Source organism: Prosopis cineraria, unplaced genomic scaffold (assembly GCF_029017545.1).
Source record: "Prosopis cineraria cultivar Desert tree isolate PC_DT_omini unplaced genomic scaffold, ASM2901754v1 PC11, whole genome shotgun sequence".
NCBI lineage: Eukaryota > Viridiplantae > Streptophyta > Magnoliopsida > Fabales > Fabaceae > Prosopis > Prosopis cineraria.
This window is the reverse complement of record NW_026555342.1, coordinates 18,465,121-18,476,047: the sequence shown is the minus strand read 5'-3', so window position 1 is coordinate 18,476,047 and position 10,927 is coordinate 18,465,121. Positions and strand designations below refer to the sequence as shown.

The window sequence follows — 10,927 nt, the reverse complement described above, 5'->3', positions numbered from 1 at the left end:
CGATGATAATTTTGGCCGCACATAACAAATGTGTTTGGTCCACCCCCATTATTCAAGCTATGATCAATTTTACCACCCATCAAAGTGAAGCTAAACATATTGTTATATGCCCTGATATTTGATTGGAAGTTTTTTGAGTGTACACAATCCTTGTCCATGAACAATTTATAAAGACCTTCAGGAGGATCTTCTAAATTGGGAACTTGAACTTTTCCATGATAACAACACATTGAAAACACATGATCAACTTTAGAAGAGGAGCATTTGAGACGCTCAGCGAACCACATCTTTGCACCACAGTTAGCACAATTGAAGGTAAGGTCACCATCATCTAAGTAAAATGTACTGTTTAGGCTATTTGCTGAAAAATCTGCATCCAAGTTATGATTTCTTACTTCACTGCTTTGCTCTTCCTGCATATTAATTTCTGTAGTTCAAAGGAAGTGAGAAAAAGTAAGATTGAATATTTTATGGTATGATTCAGTAGTTAAACAAACCATTAAATTTAGGTGAAGCATTAGATGGTAAATTTGGTAATAAACTTGAAGACTGTAAGCATCTGAATTTGAAATCCAAATTTTCAAATAATTCACTAAGATGCACATGTGTTTGGATTTTTTTTGTGTAACTTTCCCTTAGAGTAAGTAAATTGGCTGATTATTTCAGGATCATCAGTATGTTGAGAAACACTAATTCTAGCATATCAATTCCTGATATTGAAGTTCATAAGCTTAAGTCTCAGAAGCATTTCCCTTGCTATAATTCTATTGAAAATTCTTGGAAATAAGGTAGGCCTATTCTAAAATGAGTTTAGTAGTAAAAAGTTAATTAGATAGAAGTCATTGATATACTAAAGTCTACATGAATAAGGATGTATGTACAAAGAGTAAAAAATATAAGATTTATTCTTATAGTTATGGAACCTTATCTTGCTTAGCTAGAAGATTGGTTGCACTTGTTTCAAATAGTTGTACTGTAAGGCGATTGAAAAAGACCACAAGACATTGTCGGGAGCTATCACTTACTTTGTAATGGACTTTAAATTTGTAAGTAAATATTAAAATATAAGATGATGTAGAAAGAAATTTGGTCTGGAAAAAAATTCATGATTGACAATTAAATTAACTTACTTTGGCTCAAAAATAGGTTTTTTATTTTTGCAAGTCTTACAATACAGAGCACCTTTATCATCTTTTAATGGCTTTGCATCACAGGGGCCACATCCTTCATATGTCCATCCATCTCTAGTCTCAATCTTAAGAATCTTGCACTTAATAACAACCTCATCTTCCTTAAAAATCCAAATTCAGAAAGTGCAAAGTAGTAAATCACATCTGTCATAAATCTCTTAATGATATATTATTCTTTATAAGAAAGGAAGATGTAACATTTTTAGAAAGAAAAATAATTACACTGTCAATGTCAAGCAGGTTGCATATAGAAATTCTTATTGGAAATGTAAGTAGATATTTAGGATTGAAGTAATCAACATTTTCAGAAGCCATTATAGAGAAAGCTTGGGATAGTTCATTGGAATTATTAACACTATAAAAATGTGCATAAGTAAACAATATGAGTTGATAATATAATGTATAAGAAAAAGAATATGAATAATTCAATGAAGTATATATCTAGAAGCTTTTAAGTCTCCTCTATAGGTAGATTGAAGAGGACCTAAGTAGCTGTTCCATAGTTTGATAGTTGAAGTTTGCCTACATTAAGCATTTGGTATTAAATATGGACACTTAATAAATGATTGAAAGAAGGAAGACACTAATAATACAATCAACACAAAAGCACACCTTGATAGAACCCAACTAAACATAGTTTTACAACAACGATGATAGGAAGGTTTAAGTCAACAGTTCTTGCATTGGCAGCACTGTCTGCACTATCCCTAAAAAGAACAACAAGTATAGACCTCTCCCTGCAGATAGTAGAAAGAACATGGAAATGAATTATGTAATAATATAATTAGATATCATATGCATTTACAAAACTCACTCTTCATCGGCTATTGTGAATGATAGCCTATTTGTGTTAGAAATACTAGACTTATGGTCTTGAATTTTTCTAAAACCTTGTAAGACACCTATGATGTCTGTAATAAGCCCAACCATTAGTTCTAACTTCACATTTAGATATATGACTTAGTAGAATTAATTGTAATATATGGGTTAAATAAAAAAACAATGTCACACCAATTAAATGATCAAAGTTTTTTATTTTCTTTATTGTATCTACCTTACTTATAACCTCTTTAATTAGGACAAAGTTGAATCTATATGATGGGACATCTGCTTCATGCTACACGATGAAAGTATTTGTATGGAAATTTATTTTCTAGGGATGAGTACAACCCTTGTTGTTGTCAGCATTAGGGAGAACTTCAAAGTTCTCTATGAAATAGATTTGTCCCTCAACTGGTTTTAAGTGACACTATTATATTAAATTTTTTGTTTGAAGGAAAGCTTGTATCATTGAACCCTGAGTAAAGAATAAGAATTTGTTAGTGAAAACTGATAACTAATATTATACCAAGCTGCAAACTTTAATGAACACCTTCTCATTAATTAGTAGGTAAGAAAAGTTTCAGGTGTTGAAAGGTGGATTTTTCTACTTCATAGGCCATTTTCTTAAAACTCTAACCATAATATACTATGTCTCTATGGGGTCATTGATATTCTTCACAAAATCATATTCATCAAACGACATGACTGACGCTAATAATGTAGAATTTGTATTTTTTTTAAGGTAAAGATAAGTACAAGATTGATTTTGACAAAGGAGAAATTGAAATGAGTATTACATGGGGAGCCCCTTTATAAACAGATGATATTAAGCATTAATGATGGTTTTTAGGTTTAAGAGTTGTTGAGAAGTTCAATGTTCTTAAAAGAAATTACTGCTCCATTTTAATGTAAAATTAATTTAACTCGAGAATCTGAGTTGAAATTGAAATAATATAGATATAGATTCTCCAAAGCCATTAAAATGAAAGACTCTTGGTTTACAAATTAATTTTAGTTGGGGCAGTGGTTGGAGTCTGTGCCTATTTAGGAAATAAGAAAAAATGGATAATTTATTTCAATAAATACCTTTAAATAGGGGATGGTTTTCAAACTATGTGTCTAGGATTTAAAAAAAGTACTCTTAAAGGCTTATAAATTAATAGTTTACTTCACTACTTGGGAATATTATAGTAATATTGAATAGCCTTTATAATTGCAACGTGACAATAGATTGTTCTTGATTAAATGATTAATAATAATATTTTTTGATGGTTTAGATGAATAGGTAAAGATGGAAGAAATTCAGTTGCAACTGTTTGAAGGAACTCAGAACAATACATCAAGTAATGAGGCTTTGTCTTCTAATATAAAATTCATTATATAATACATGATTAATTAAACTAAGTTTTTCGTCTTCTACTATAATGTTCATTATATGTACAGGTTTGATACAACTTCATTATATAAAGTTTAATGGAACTGAGACATTTGGTGTTGCTCATGATTCTTACAAGTTTGGTACCTCATATGGTCTGATGATTACAGGCTTTCTGATATAAACTTAATTATATAATATGTGTTCAATTGTTGGGACAAAGTCTGATGATTTAAAAAATAAAATTTTAATTTTGAGTCATGAAATACTACCATTAATAATGAAGAAAAAAGAAGAGATAAACTAATTGTAATAGTTATATAAGCTTCTAATCAAAGAACAATTGCTATAATTAAGAATGTATTGAGCATGATAGATAAAAACTTAATGTGGGGCCAACATGATCATGCATAGCCCAACCAAAAGAAAACAGAGCTTAAATTATAACTGTCAACTTTAGAAGCAAGATTACAGATTTAGCAAAGTGAAACATAGAGGATGAAAAACAAAAGAAGCCTTCTACATGAGACGATTGGGTACTGATGAAAATATCCTAACTTTTAATTCTTGATGAAGAAGGGTGATCTAGGTCAATCAAAGACGTTTGCCTTTTTAAACAATCTTTGAAGAACTAGACAAATTTATGATCATGGTTGTACTTCACCCTGATAGCATTATAATGGTTCATTATCACCTTGTCATCTGCATTTAGAGTGAATGAAATGATAAATCTTACTATAAAACCATAATTAAAATAATGGAATGGAAAAGAATCATAAGAAAAATTGTGACTGACCATTCTTCCCCACCAACTTAGCAAATTCAAATATAGCAACTGAATCTTTTTTCTCAATCTCTAGAAGATAATCATTATATACACCCTAAGCCAGACCATCCTCAAGTAAACAATTTAGATGATTACCAGTGTAAATAAGATATTGATTGGAAATTATTCACCTATAAGAATAAAATCACAATAAAATGGTGACAAAGTAAAGTTATTTAGTTATAGGAAGATGAAGTTGAACAAAGCAAACCATGTGTCCTTTAATATGAAGGAGAATTTCCAATGCACAAAGCCATTATCTTCTTCCTTGATGAGGGGACCAACACAAGTAATCAATTCAGCAACATTTGAAAATAATAAGAAAAACTAATGAGCATATGGTTAAATAGATAACATTTGAAAGACATAACTTTAGAATGAATAATGATGTTTACAATAACAATGAAAAAAGTTTTACTTACTGAAAAGTTATTTTTCAGACCTACGAGGATCTATTAAAAATGGGAGGGGAATCAACTTTATAGTAGGCGAGGGGACCATGATTGGTGACTTACTAAAATATGTATCAAGTTGTATAATAACGAAGTACTTAGTGGATACAGGATTTCTAGCCCATTTGACTTCAAAGTATTGGATGTGATATGTAGACCCTTCATGAAGAATGGGCAATAGGCGATGGATAATGTCACACCCTGAAAATAAAGAGTGACTGGCACGGGTGCGAACTATATCATGCATTCCCGTAAGCCTTAAAATAAAAATTTCTTTCATTTTAAAAATAACCAGATTGTATAAAAATTCTAATGCTACTATTAATTGTCATAATAAGACTTCAACATTTTTTTTTGAAATTTCGACAGAACCTTCCCTGGAAATACGATCTCCCAAAAGTTCTATAACAAAATTTTTTTTTTTTTCAGAAAACAGCATCAATCAGGAGCTTAGCTCCTTCCAGCCAGCAACACTATATAAATCAAAATAAAATCCTAACAACAATCTATGTGGAGCATCTACTCTTTTTTAAAAAAAAATCAAAAAGACATACAAATTATATATTTACATTAAAAGTAACAGTACCAATCAAAAATTTCCACCCACTGTAGCTAGTTTGCCCTTCAGAGTCAATGGTGGAATCGGCGTCAGTTAACAAATCTGAGACCCAAATAAATTTTTCCAGTGAATATCATCCCAACAATAAATAATTGATCATGAATAAGAAAAAAGTTCAAAATAATTATGTAACCAAAGAGGCAACTTCTTACATAAAAATTCCATAAGCTTTGAAATGAAATGGCTCTATAAAAATTAAATAAAATCGTAAATCATTGAACTATCATAAAAATTGTTATTATCACTTGATTTCAAGAAAGCATGTAAATGAAATAAATACTTATAAATAAGTTGCTAAATGAGAACCAATAGAATATAAAATCACCAAATAATCAGATTATAATTACAGGGGCTTATCAGAACAATTATCAAACGTGGACACATAATCCACGAGGGTAAATACCCAAACGTGACTTATGCCACAGAAACAAATGTGGACACACAGTCCACGAAGGTAAGTAACCAAACGCAGCCGAAGTCACGAAACAAACGTGGACACACAGTCCACGAGGGTAATACAAACCAAACCCGGCCAGAGCCACGAAACAAACATGAGTACCATGCTCACGAATAACCATCCCTCCGTTCCACGTGCGTTGGCCATCGCACGGGGCTAACACCTCCCATAAACACCCTGCTAGCTAGGTGTACCATGGCACGCCAAGGGCTAACAGAACTGCCGTTAGCAATCAGTGTTCTGTACAAAGTCCCTTTTTAAAACCATTTTTCAAACATGCGAGAAAATCATCACTTTCAAGATACAGTTCTCATTCTCAAAATCAAACTCGCATGAATACTTTTAAGCATTAAAACTTGCCAGTATAAAATTTCATATCCAATGCTTATGCGTGCATTTACTGAATAAAAAAAATTTCAACTTCAAACTCGCATGAATCATTCTCTGTATCAATCCAATATTTGATTAAAAAAAATCTCATAATCAAAGTTCAAACTTGACTTCGTTGATCAAATAACATTTCAAATTTAATAAAACTCATTTCTCAAAATAAAGTAATGTTAATCAACAAATATTTAATAATTGCATCAATGCTATTAAAATGATTTCCAGAAAAACATAATATTCTAGTAAAGGAAATTTTGAATAAAAAAAAATCAGTTGGGACGGTATTCACTTACCTAAAATTCCCAGAATTAAAATTCACCTCTCACTGTTGATCAAATTTCTCCTCCTCCAAATATCCTATAAATCATATTAAAATTCTATTCAACCCTTAACCAATACAATAATTTCTTTTTAACATTTTCAGCACTAATCAACTATAATAAATTTGAAAATTTAAACCGAAGTTACATATAAAAATATATTTCTCATCAACATTTTGTCAAGACACCGAATATATATCCTTTCCAATCTCCTCATAAGAACTCTAGCGTTTAAGTATTTTCTCAACAAAGTATCAGTCTCCGAGAATTCTAATAATCATACACTATTAATTTCATAATCAAATGTCCTTTGCACCTTTCAAGTTAAATTTATAGATTAATAACTTCTAAACTAACCCTACTTCCCACAAGAATTTATGAAATTTTAAAGTCAAATTCAATTCTTCTAATAAGCATTTTAATAAGCATCTTATAAACACTAATCTTCCATTATCATATCTAACCTCTTCTCTTCCAACTTCATTTTACCCAATTCTTCAACATCAATCATTCCACCCAAATTAATTTATTCCAAAAATTATGACCATATGAAGATCAGTATCAAGCTTTAAGATGGATTTTCAGCTCAACATTTGAATTTGTTATTCTCTAAGACACACGAGCAGCAGCCAAACACGCTAAAATTCTATAGCTTCAACCATTAAAATGCTCGCACAGAAAATTAGCAAGATGAAGGGTATAAAATTTCAGACATGAATCAGCAACCATAAAGAAAACAAGTAGAAGAAAGCTAATCGAAACTATGGAAGAAAATTTGTGTATCAACAGCAGCATCTACAGGACATAATTTTTTTTTCAATCAGCCCCATCTCTTTATCCATTCACATGCACAAAAATGTTTCCGAGGAAGGAGATAAGATCGAGTTTCTAACCTGAAAATTCCTACACGCACCAGCAGAGGAAGATAAAGATTTCCAGACACTTACAGCAACATCTACAGTAACGCACGGACGAATGGGGGAGCAAAACTAAAATTTCTGATCAACCAAGCCTCCAACAACGGTAATAGAAGAGTAGCGGCTCAACAAATCACAGTAGATATGAGCTGGAAACGGGAAGAACGAAGAGATCTTGCAGACGCGCAGCAGCAACAGACAAACTTAAGGACTTGTCAACTTCGGACGATTGAAGCAAGGGTGGTTACTCACGCTAGCGACAACAACGATGAAAACAGAAGGAAAAACTGCGAAGGTTCGAAGGAGGAAGAAGGAATGAAATCTCAGAGCATCCATCACACACACACTCTCTCTCTCTCTGCTGCGTCTGGAAAAATCGAAAGAGTGAAGATTTTTATCTAATTTGAAGGAGGGTAATTCTGTAATTTCACATAATAAAAAGACAGAAAAATAAGACCACTCATGGCCCAGTTCCGGTTCGAACTCAGGACCCAATGAGGAGATGTTTGCTCTGTTGCCACTACGACAACTTTCCTTCTTGTCATAATTATTCCAAAAACTAATATAATTATTATTAAAATACAAACTTATATATTTAGTTTTACTTAAAATTTTTGGGTTATCACAGATAAGGTGAAGAACATTAACTACAACCATTAGAAGAGTTTCCTAGAAACAATAAAAATAGGAAAATTATAGGAGATACAAAAGAAGAAATGTGGTAGATAATTGGATGATGCGAATGAGATATAAAGATAATATTTCAGAAGACTAACCTCCATATTAGAAATAATAAAGTTGGGAGACTTTGCAATCTAATAGAAGCCAAAATCGTCAACCCAAAACTTGCGTACAATCCAAACACGAACCTTATCATCAACAACACCCTCTTGAAGATCTTTTAGGGGAGTGAAATGATCGGTAGCCATCTAGGAAACTAAAACCTTCAATTAAAAATGCAGTAGGGACTAAACAAAGAAAATGAAGATAGAGCGGCTAGAACAGACCTACAAATTAAGTAAGAACAAACAAAGAAATAATAAAAACAGAACTACAAACTAATGGGAAGAATGGAATAAACATTGGGAATATGGGGCATAAATGAATATGGAGAAATAGTTGAAATTAATGCTCCCATTTGAAATTCATGCAGGCCAGATGGTTGAGATACTAAAATGAATGAATGAATGAATGAATACTCATATTAAATGTAGGTGCAAAGACAAAATAGAATTAGCCAATAGAAGGGAATTAAACTTGGACCAAAATATTTTTGACCAATGAGATAGCACAATTTCTGACCAATAGGGTGCATTCTATGAGTTTTGTTAAGATATATTGATGATGACTCAACCATTATTTATTTTTTTACCAAACTCAACTCAATCATTATTGATTTCTTTAATTATCAATGAATCAGAATCACCCAAAATACATCTCAATCAAGCCCTAGATAATATATATAGTTAAGGTGAAAATTTCAAAAATCTTTAAAAAAAACTTTTAATATAAAATTCTTGTACAGTTCGAGAAAAAAAATAAAAAAAAATTCAAAATAGGCTACTTCACAAAATTAAACTTTGATTGACTGTATCTTTTATTTTAATTTTATTTTCAAATGTAATCCTTATAAAATTCACAAGAAATAATATCGCACGTACGTTTTTATTTTATATATGTCTTAATCTTTTGAAGTTCTTTAAAGATTTTTATAATAAAAAAATCTAAAAAAAAATTAAACAGTCAAAAGCTGATGATTTTAGGTTTTGGGATTATATATGAGAGTAATAATAATATATATCAAGAATGGAAAATCACAAAGAATATTATAATTATCGTTGTCAAACTCTTGAGTTTGACTTTATGAGTTTATCATTTTTATATTTTTATCTTATAAAATTATGTTAACTTGTTTATAAACTTGAACTTGATAAAATTTTATTAAACTTACGAGTTGACTCTCTAATTTTATCATTTTTATTTTTTTAACTTATAAAATTATGTCAATCTACTCATAAACTCATTGAGCAATATAAGTATATATTATGTAGAATTTGATTCATAGAAACAGTAGGACCCAGTTCAATAAAAAATAAAACTAAAAAAAAGACTAATATTAATAAAAAAGAAAACAAAAAATACTAAAAATAAGAGTCTATTTCTTTTCTATTTTTAAAAACTATTTTTATTTTTGAAAATAAAAAATTTAATTTTTTTTGAATAAGTGGTTTTTATTTAGTTGTTTCTAAAATTATTTTCATTTTTTATTTTTTTTAAAAAATAGAAACGACTTTAAGTTTTTTTGTTTTATTTTTTTAAAAAACATTAAATTTAATTATTAATTGCCATCATTAACTGTCTATAATCATCACTATCAATTTATTTTTTATTTTAAAATTTATTTTTAATTGATATAACCAAAGGGATTTTTCAAAAAAATAATTTTAAAAACTGCATGACAAAACAGTTTTTAAAAATAAAAAATAAGAATATAAACCAAACGGACCTTAAGTTGTCCTATTTTGACATTTTTATGTTGAATATAATAATATATGAATGTAGATTAAATATCAACGATTTATATTTAAAATATATTTAAATTAAATTATGATCATATTTTATATTTTAATTATTTAATTATATACTTTTAAAGGCTATTTATTAATAGAAATAAATTTTTATAAATTTATGATCTGAGTCTACATTTTTAATTTATTTATCATGAGTTTATTTAAACTTTTAAGTTTAATAATCTTGATTATAATAGCTTTCCGTTGCAAACAAATGATCCACACTCTCGGTGAAAAAAGTTAATAGAGCCTTGAGTAAAAAATTGACCTATGTAGTTTTTCCTTTTGTCAATATATATGGTAGAATTGCTTCAATTAATGCGTCATTTTCTTTTGGCCGAAAAAATAAAAACCTATAATGACCCAAGAATTAAAAAATTAAATTAAATTAATTTATTACTAATAAGAGATTTTGAAGTTATTTTTATAAATCTTAGAACAAGCATAGCAAGAGATGGTTGTGGTTTAGTGGAAAGCTTGCTAGTAGTTTTTTCTATGGTTATCAGAATCGGACCGGACCGGCTAGTTCGACTGGTGCAATCGGGAACTGACCAAGTAGCCAGTCCAAAACTAACACATAACTAGGGGAGAAGTGAACCACTTGCGAACTACCTAAACCGGCTATGAACCGGGAGAGCTGACGGTTTGAATGGCTCAAACGGTTCATTTTATTTTATTTTTTTTCTTCTCTCTAAATTAACAACTAAACTGACACTTTTTTATTTTAAAAAAAATTTAGATGAAAGAGACAAAAAAGGGCAAATCGCGAAGTAGCATACCTCTCAATGTCATACTCTCGAACCCTAAATCTAAATCATTGCAACTAAAGCTCTCTCAAGTTGTAAGAATCAAGCGCAAGCCTCATCTTCTTCGAGCGCCTTCTTCGTAAATCACTGAGTCCTCTTCATTCTTCCTTATCAGTCATTGCACTCATGCTTTGCATCATCAGTCTCTCTCTTCATCTTGCGCCTGAAGCTCTCTCTCGATCTGTT

At 30.2% G+C, this 10,927-nt stretch overlaps 1 long non-coding RNA gene across 1 annotated transcript; it reads right to left on the bottom strand.

The window, feature by feature from the left end:
- Positions 1-3,742: 3,742 nt before the first annotated feature.
- On the bottom strand, positions 3,743-7,730 carry LOC129285483 (uncharacterized). The gene is made up of 3 exons (XR_008587220.1): positions 7,342-7,730; positions 6,422-6,485; positions 3,743-5,326 (listed from the first exon to the last, which is right to left on the bottom strand). It is a non-coding gene; the product is annotated as an uncharacterized LOC129285483 (long non-coding RNA).
- Positions 7,731-10,927: the final 3,197 nt, after the last annotated feature.